The sequence below is a fragment of the Platalea leucorodia genome (assembly GCF_965183815.1).
Source record: "Platalea leucorodia genome assembly, chromosome: 5".
Classification (NCBI taxonomy): Eukaryota; Metazoa; Chordata; class Aves; order Pelecaniformes; family Threskiornithidae; genus Platalea; species Platalea leucorodia.
Window position 1 is genome coordinate 83059306 of NC_138827.1, and position 9847 is coordinate 83069152.

The window sequence follows — 9847 nt, forward strand, 5'->3', positions numbered from 1 at the left end:
TTTCATTTATACTTTTGAAAATCCTATAAGCTCTGGAAGTTTGGCCGGATAAATTGGCCCTTTGTGGACAGTATAAGTAATAAAGTGATGCGATGTGTTGTTCACACCCTGCCCACAGGTCTGTAGTCAGAAGCTTCTGGAAGTATTTGGAATAAGGGACATTTCAGGAAAATGTGTCAAATAAAATAACAGAAGGTACCTCTTTCCCAAGGGATGCATTAGCTGTTTCATTATTAATCTGCCCTTATGTCTGTTTGTTTCCTAAGGCAATCAGAGTACACATCTTCCAGACTGTCCACCATTTACCTTGGCCGGTAGGAAGCAGTTGTGGGGATAAAACATGAAAAATAAGTGTATCATGCTGCTATCAGTTTTGCTTCATTGTTTTTCATGTTGTTAATTTATTTGCCTTACACAGTGTTCTTGCCAAAGAATGGGAATATGTCTTCAGCAGAGTGTGACATTTACACTGAGTTGCTGGAATAATGTCTAACCTGAAAGCTTTATGATTGAGCACCCATGTATTTTGAAGACCTGGGGGAAAATGTCCTAGGATGCTGTGAGTGTCAAAAAACACCTCTTGAAAACATACACAACATCAAATTGCTGGCCTGTGCTAGTTACAGGTAACATTGCAGTCATTCATTAGAAATGGTGCAGAGCACATCAAACCTACCATCGCAGAATCACAGAATGGTTGGGGTTGGAAGGGAACTTTGGAGGTCATCTTGACCCACCTCCCTGTTCAGCGAGGGCCACCTACAGCCAGTAGCCCAGGACTATGTCCAGGTGGCTTTTGAATATCTAAAAGGATGGAGACTCGACAACCTCTCTGGGCCACCTCTGCCAGTGCTCGGTCACCCTCATAGTAAAAAAGTGTTTCCTTATGTTCACAGGCAGAACCTTCTGTGTGTCAGTTTGTGCCTGTTGGCTCTTGTTCTGTCACTGGGCACCAATGAAAAGAGCCTGGCTCCATCTTCTTTGCACCGTCCCTTCAGATATTTATATACAATGATAAGATCCTCCCAAGCCTTTTCTTCTCCAGAAAGAGAACTTTTTCCATTCTGCATTGCTGTCTACAATCACAATCTGTGTTATAAGCATCACCACAAACATTCACTAGACAGTTATTTGCCCCATTCCTTTTTAATCTAGCCTACAGTATAGGCTCTTCAGTAACAGCTTCAACACAGTTCAAGGTGAAAGGGCTTGTCCTGAGGAATCAAGCTGAAGCTAACAAAAATATGTTTAAAGGTTAGCCTTATATATGAATAAAAAGTGTGTATATATATATATATATATATATATACTGCAGACATAGAATATGGTATGTAAGAGCCAACACTGGGACACAACTTATTATGAAACTAAGAAATAATAGCTTTTATGATAAGATTTTCTAAGCTGATGAATGAATATCCTCAAAGTTTTGCTTCCCACTTTCAAATGTTTTAGAGGATCTGGTTTTCAGAAAATGCGGAGCACTTTCTGCTCTTCTTTTCTCTTTTGAATAAGAATCTCACACTTCAGATGATACCCAAAAATACCACTTCAGACAATGAAACTTAGTCTTCAAATATCTGTCATATAAACCATGTATACAAGCCTCTGAAGATGGGACATAGTTGTTCTGAATTAAGTAGACAGGCTCTTGATAAACAGCCACAGATACAGTTGTTTACAAGTCAGTTTCCACTATGAATCCTGTTTAGCTTTTACAAAATAAAGCTAAAGTTGCAAAGCAAAATCTGCTTTATTCTAGGAACTGAAGTGTACATAAATAGTAGAAGACCACTGGTTCCATTCAAAACTATTCATTCCCCAACACCTGTTTTCATCATCTACCTCATTCATGCTGTGTGAGTTGTGCATGTCAATGAACAGGCAATCCTCACACCTCAAACGTGGAGCTACATGCTTTGCTTCACTTAGGATTACTGAGGCAAAGAAGAAAAGGCCTGAAGAGAAAACAGCATTAGTAGGAAACCAAGATGTGCTGGTTTTGGCTGGGATAGAGGTAATTTTCTTCACAGTAGCTAGTATACGGCTGTTTTGGACTTGTGCTGGAAACAGTGCTGATAACACAGAGATGTTTTCATTACTGCTGAGCAGTGCTTACACAGAGTCAAGGCCTTTTCTGCGTCTCACACCGCCCCACCAGTGAGTAGGCTGGGGGTGCACAAGACGTTGGGAGGGGGCACAGCCAGGACAGCTGACCCCAGCTGACCAAAGGGCTATTCCATACCGTATGACAGCATGCTCACTACATAAAGCTGGGGGAAGAAGGAGGAAGGGGGAGACATTTGGACTGATGGCGTTTGTCTTCCCGAGTAACCGTTATGCGTGATGGAGCCCTGCTTTCCTGGGGATGGCTGAACACCTGCCTGCCGATGGGAAGCAGTGAATGAATTCCTTGTTTCGCTTTGCTTGCATGCGCAGCTTTTGCTTTCCCTATTAAACTGTCTTTATCTCAACTCAGGAGTTTTCTCACTTTTACTCTTCCGATTCTCTCCCCCATCCCACTATGGGGGGAGTGAGCGAGCTGCTGTGTGGTGCTCAGTTGCTGGCTGGGGTTAAACCACAACCCAAGTATAACCCCAGCCAGGATCCAGAATATGGCTAGTGTTATACTCATTTTACTCAGATATCAAGTAAAATTCAGACTACATTCAATACTTTCCAGTTTGCCAGTCAGTTCCAATTACAAGGCACAGCTGTTTAGAACATTTTATAGAGTCATTTGAAGGCTCTATATTTAATCTGAATAATTCATAGTATTTGCTAAGAGCATTTGGTATTACTTTCAATTATGAACATTGTCTTCTCAGAATGTAAAGTAACTAGTACATACTTGGCCAGCTCTTCTGCTTGCGCAAATTGATGCAGCTCCATTGACTTCAAATGGAGCGATTCCAATTTATGTGAGTAGACAGTGTGGGCTACAGCACAGTTACAATAGCTCTCTTTCCTGAGGTACAAACCCATCGGCAGCCATGGCAGTGAGCATGGCGTAGCATGCTGTGGAAAGACTTAGAGACCCTGAACTAATCCGCCATTTCAGAAAGCCATTCTTGCTCTCCAAAGTGTAGCCATAGAGTTGTATACATACATAGGCGCACATTTGTGTGTGTTATGTATATGTACACATGTATGTATGTAACATGATGCATATGTTGTATGTATGTATGTGTTTACACGTATGTTCTTCCTATATATGTTGCACTAATTCTCAGAAGGGGAATGCAGGGCTCTTTTGGCTGATTATCATGTAGCAAGGACAGGAAAATAAAAGGGGCTGCACAGCCCAGCCTCTGAATGCATGGTTGACAAGGTTCAGGAGAAAATATTTTCTGTGCAATGTAAGAAAGAAAAGGGTGTGGGCCTGTAGTCATACCCCAAGATACACCCTCCTCCCTCCCATGTTCTTTAGATATATAATGGATAATAATATAATAGTATAATAACAATAAATATGTAATGAAGAAATACACAGAAAAATGTGGGGGTTTCACTTTTTTGAAAGCATTTGTTGGGGATTTTTTACTTTTTTACCTTCGAAAGTCAGCAACTTCCTAATTCATTAAAATGTTCAAATCCTGACAATTCAATTTTAATTCTTTTTTTCTTGTACCAACAGTTAAAGAGTTGAGAGAAACATCCTAGAAGACTATTATATTCAGAGTATGTTAGCCAGTTGTAAAATACCTTGGTCCTATTTTTCTGAAAAGGCATGCCAACTGGAATTGTCACTGCTAGAGCATCAGGTTCAGTGTGCAGCTGGTAAGAATTCTGCTTCCCGTTTTACCTCTTCTGCAACCTTCCCCACAGATTTTTTGTCCAGTGAGTGCAGTACACTGTCCTTAATAGGAGCCATTACCTGGTGCTGAGATGATGGTGCAGAAAACTTCGATCAACTCCAAATACAGTGTACAACCACAGTGTACAACTCCAAATACAACCCAAGGTACAGATCTTTTAATGACTCCAGGTGAATCATGAAAAACATTAAGATGAAACTTTCCTGAAGGCAGGTCACTTTCAGGTTCTGTGTCTTAGTCTGACTCAGTTGAAGTACTGTCTCATAGGTGAACTATAATATAGATGAGAATGGGTTTGCCCTTGACTTCTGCCAAAAGGTGCCATCTAACTATTGTATTTCACTATGTGGGAGGAAAAAACCTGAGTACATATGCATGTTTCATACACTCGTTACAATGTTCGACTTCTGTTTGGTAAGTCTTGTTTGCTGTGCTCTTGAAATATGTATTACTATAGATTCAGTTATGGCAACTGAAGGTTGCATGGTTCTTGATGGCAGTTCACTTCTTTCCTGTACTTTTTATTGTCTGTGTATCACTTGAAAAACAAATAATCAGTCACCTTCTAGATGCTAGATGACCTGCTAGATGATATAGCCTGTGTAACAACCTGCCCAACCAGGTGCACTGAGCTGCTCTGTCTCATTTTTTTTTCTTCTGAAATCATCCTACTGTAAACAAGGAACTTTATCTGACACAAGAAAATTAACAGAGCTAAACAAAAAGAAAAGAACTGACTGTTTCCTGGAGGAGATTATATTGCCTTACATTCTGTATTGCCTGTTTAGAGAGCTATGGATCTTTAACTCAACATGCAGTGAGATAATTGCCTGTAACAATCCTTTTCAACAAGTGTGTATGTGTCATCCTGGTGTAAAAAAGGCCTAAATGGCCCTTTGATCACCATCTGCTGTCCTGTCGGGGTACTGCAGGGCTGGGCAGCCCGCCTTCTCCCGCAGGGGCCGCAAAGCTGCCCAATTTCATGGAGAGACAGTGCCTTCTCATACTTAGTGCTGGACTTACATTTAAACTGTGACTTTGCATCCCCTATATAACACCCATAAAGTTTAAATAGAAAGGAGATTTAAAAATAATTCTGAGATAAAGACGACAAAGTGTCTCAGTGAAATTGGCATCTCATGAAAATAAGTAGATTTTGGGTATAATGTTTCCAGGCTTATTTTGGCTCCTTTGGTACCATGTCTTAGATGTTACACAGTTGTTTGCCTAGGGAAGGCTGGTATATGGAGATGGTCATTCTGGTCATTTCAAACAAAAAAATCCGAAAAGCCAAGTTTGATAAATACACATGCAAGTTTGTATATCCTATGCCAATCAATGACTGGGAATCCATGACTTTGAATGGATGTGAAAAATACAATTAGGAGCAGGAAGAAAGAGGATATGGGGAAGAGAACATGTGGAAAAGAGGGTTAAGAAGTAGTAATTAAAAAGGAGAGTAACAAAAAGGGAAAATAAGTCTCTCAAAAATGACTGAAGGTACAAACAGAAGGCAATGATGACAGGAACAGAACCTGTGCTCTTAAGTTTTCAGCAGCAGCATTAGTAGACACTTGCATTCTAGCTAGAAATGACAAAAATGGACCATGAATCTCCGTAAATGGATCCAAGAGCAGAGAAAAATTATACTAACGCAAAAAAAAACTATTAAAAATTTATTATGTGGACTGTGTAGTGAGACTTAATGTTTCCCTAAACTCATACTGTGGTATCACAGCAAGGTATTTAGGATAGAGCTCTAGGAAGGATCCATTAAATTTTGTTTGCCACTCTAGGTAAACACTAGGGTTATTAAATTTATACACCACCTCAATTGTATCATATGGGCTATGCCAATCTGGCTGTGGTCAGCCAGCAGAAAATCACCTCACAGAAGAAGAGTCTTTGCTGGTTTCATGGAACAGTGTTAGGGGAAATAAGAGGGTTTGCTGTAATATGTATGCTTTGTCCCACGAATGAGACCATGGGCCACTCCAGACTGGAGCATAGGCTGTCATTAATGTTCAGTGAGATGTCCACTGTGATTCGAGACCCTCCCCTCTACTGAGCAGAACTGAAACTCAAGGTGGAGCCCTGCATATTTAATGTGTCTCCTGGATTGCCTGGCACCTTACATATGAAATAATCATATTTCATTTTTGGTGCCCTTTTGCATTTTAGAAAGGATTATCATGATGTATGAAAAAGTCTGAAAAAAAACCCCACTTCTCCAGGAATTTCCTGAAGGGGAATATCTCTCTTCTTGCTTCATAGACAGGATAAAGACTCACATTCCTGACTGGCTGTTTTTTTCAGCTGTCAGAGCCATTGACAAGCTTTGTGTCAATCTCTCCTACCTGTGGTCACCAGATGGCTGAACACAGTCGTCTTTGGCAACACTGCCCCACCACAGCTATGAAACTGCCCCTATTAGTGAATGGTTTAGGACCTTGACAATAGTTCCATAGAACATACTCAGCTACAAAGCTCAAATATGTTTTGTTTTTGGGTTTTTTTTTTCCTTGTAGGGAATGGAGACATGTGAGCAAAAGGCTTATCTTGCATAGATCTGTAGGCTACAGTATGAAACTCAATTTATAATGAATGTTTGGCATACAGTTCTCAAGTGAGTATGAATTTTCATACAGTAGAATTTACAAAGTTGGCATTTTACACCTAAGGGTAATCAAATCTTTTTCTTAAATTTGACCTGTGCTAGGCTTTGCATAGTGGGTAGCCATCACTGCAGTACTTCAGATCTCTTCATGTTCATTATATAGGCACAAGATTACCTGAAGAATCATTCAAGGGCTTTGGGGAAGTTCCGTTGTTTTTTGTTAACAGTGTATTAAATTTATAAACCTTGATTTAAAATTGATTGATAGGTGAAGTTCATGCTGTTGATGTCAACAGGACCAGTATCTTGCTCAATACTAAATGTTAAATGTGGCAAATCAGAATTTGGAGAAATTGCTGCCTTAAACCCAGGCACCTTTAGCCCACTGTTTGTCATCCTAATGCCCTTCTGTTTGATATTTACTTCTTTGGACATTGCTACCTCACTCCTTTTGCAAATCCATGTTAGCATTGATGTCATAAAGTAAGCAGAATGAATGTGTGAAATTGCTTGTAAAATTATCAAATGAAATGAATAGCAAATATGATGACTTTTTTTTTTTTAAGTTGAATAAGGAAACTGTCAGCAATGATGCACTCCCGTAATGCTTACTAGAGCTGAACAGTATATATATAAGTCTGTGCAAAAGAGGCAGCTAGGCAGATCTCAGGATCCTCAAGGCTTGCCATAGTTCCAGAAGAGAGAGTATCAGCTCTTTCTGCAACTGCTACATATCACTTCAAAGTATAAAAAGGTAAGATTTATATGAACTACCAGTACAATTTGTTTGAGAAAGCTGAATGCATTATCTGAATTGTATTGCCCAAAGTTTGCAATAGACGTGCAGGATCTTCGAGCAAGTTGGTGTTTTCTTCTGTGGTTATAATCATTGATATTTGGAGTTTATGATATCACTATTTAAATATTTTAATCTATTGAATTAGTTCAACAGAGAATGATCCAAAAAAGGGAAATCAACTGTTTGGGTTGCAGAAGCAATTGAAAGAAGGAAGATTAACCACGAGAACATGAAAGACATACATTGTAGTAAGAATTTAAATGTGAGATACATCATTATTGATTTTAATATTTTTATCTATCATCTCCTTTAGTATCTCCTCTAGAAATATTTAATGAACATGAGCTTAAAAATATTCACTCCTTATAGATACTGCCTAAATATGAATCAACGGGGATTAAATTAGCAGAATGCAAACAAATTGAGTTTATGTAGACACTGGTTTAAAACTGTCCAAGACAGATTGTCACTCCATCACCCTACAGATTGCCACCCCACAGCCCTACTTTTAGATTAGTTTCTCTCAAGCAACTATTCTTTTCATATCACTGTAACATCTGAAAAGGAAATTTTATAGCACAAAAGTAAAAATTAAAGCCTTTCAGTAGTTATTGTGATTATCGTATAAAATTTAATTTAGTCTTCCATCCTACTATGGATTTCCTTAGACTAGAACCATTATATTTTACAGAACTTTCCACAAGCCATTATAAAGTGGTAGGTAAATTAGATGTAAAGTACCTCTACCAGAAAAAGTATTTATAAGTAGAAATAATTGCTATTTGCAAACAATTTCACGTCAGTAGAAATCTATGTTTTTCATTAATACACTTTCATATATAAATATTCCTTTTTTTACTGCCGTAACTCCATAATTTTTATTTTTAAACTGGAAATAGATCCAAATCTGATTTTTGAAAGATTCTTCTTTGAAAACTCAATGAAATTAAGCTAGTTAAAGTTGCACACCGTGTACGAAAGACATCTGCAGTAAAATATATTGGAAAAACTAGCAAAATCAGGCTGATCATGGAAACAATATTCAAGTAAGTTTCTGATCAAGATTTGAGAGACATATTTGTTACATACTTTCTGGTGCTTCAAACTGAGATGTGTTAAGTTTTTCATCTCCAATCAGAAAGAAATTAAAACATCTCCATTAGTCTAATATGCATAGGAACAAAAATTTTCTGTGGAAGATTAGCCTTACTTTTCCTGCACCTTGACAATAGGATTGCATGGGTTTTAGCAGTATCTACTGGTGACCTAAATAACTTAGAGTAAATAAAACTTTTCTTCTGATTGAGAAATTAATTCATTAGCAGGAATAAACTAAACAAATATTGTTTTGCTGATCATCTCTTTTTCTCTACAAAACATTTTTGTGTTCCCAAGAATAAAATAACAATTTCTTGTTTAAAAACTGGAGCTTCTTTAACTTGTCAAAAACTGCTGTTGCTAGTTCAGGTTACCAATAGCACATACTAAACGTTGAACAAACAAAACTGATTCTAATTTTTTAGAAGAACATATTTGACAGAAGTTTAATAGCTTTTGAAAATGCTTATTGTATTAATAAGGGTTGTCTTACTTGAAAATTGTATTAATTTCAAAAAAACGCATTTATACATCTTTCTATTTAGTAATCTCCCCAGATTTTGATTCTGAAAAATTTAGAAAGAAGCTAAACATGCGTTTAACTTTAAACACATTCTTAAGGCATAAAGTAGCCAGCGAGACTGTTCACGTCTGAAAACTCTACAGGACTGAGGCATGAGTTAGATACAAGATATATTGAAATCACTGAAAATCTGTTTACTGACTGCAATGGGCTTTGAATATGTATTTTTTTACAAGTTTTATATAAAATAATAGCTTTTGGTGTCTGATATTACTATAAGGAGGCTGCATTAATGACTAGACTATTTCTTTCATTCCACCTCTTAGGTGGACTTAGGTTTATGTCTAATCTGTATCATGGTTTAACAAAGCTACAGGCAGCTGTAAGCTATCTTTCTTTAGTTTTTCAGCTTAAATAAAAGTATATCAAACTGCTAGCATACCATTAAGCAGGGCAAATTTACTTATGTATGGTGCAATAGCCAGACTTTATTTGGTGTCTAAGTTAACTCATTCACAGCTATCTCATCTAGCATGGGGGGTCACTACATTACAATCAAACCATTTTTGTGACCACAACAGAGCTGTCTCCAAAAGTACAGGCAGAGCTTTTGTTCCATTGTTGGAAGCCTATGAAATGTGAAATTATGCATTCTTTGAGATAAACATTGGATGTCAGTGTTGCACCACCAAATTACAGCTCCAAATGGAACAGTGAAAAGAGAGCTCAATACTATAGAGTTATAATAGGACTGACTACATGGCCACTGCAGTATTTGTTGGTAATATAGCAGGATGTGTGCAAGTGCAGGCATCAAATCTCATACATCAGGACATTACAGAAGGCAGAAAAGAGTCTCCATACACACTGATGAAAAAATGAGCAACACTGGCAGTGGCTTCTGGTTGAGAGAGGGAAATCAACTCCCGTTGCTTCATAGTACAAGCCACCAGAAAATCTTACATTCATCAATTTATTTTCCTGGGTTTGAT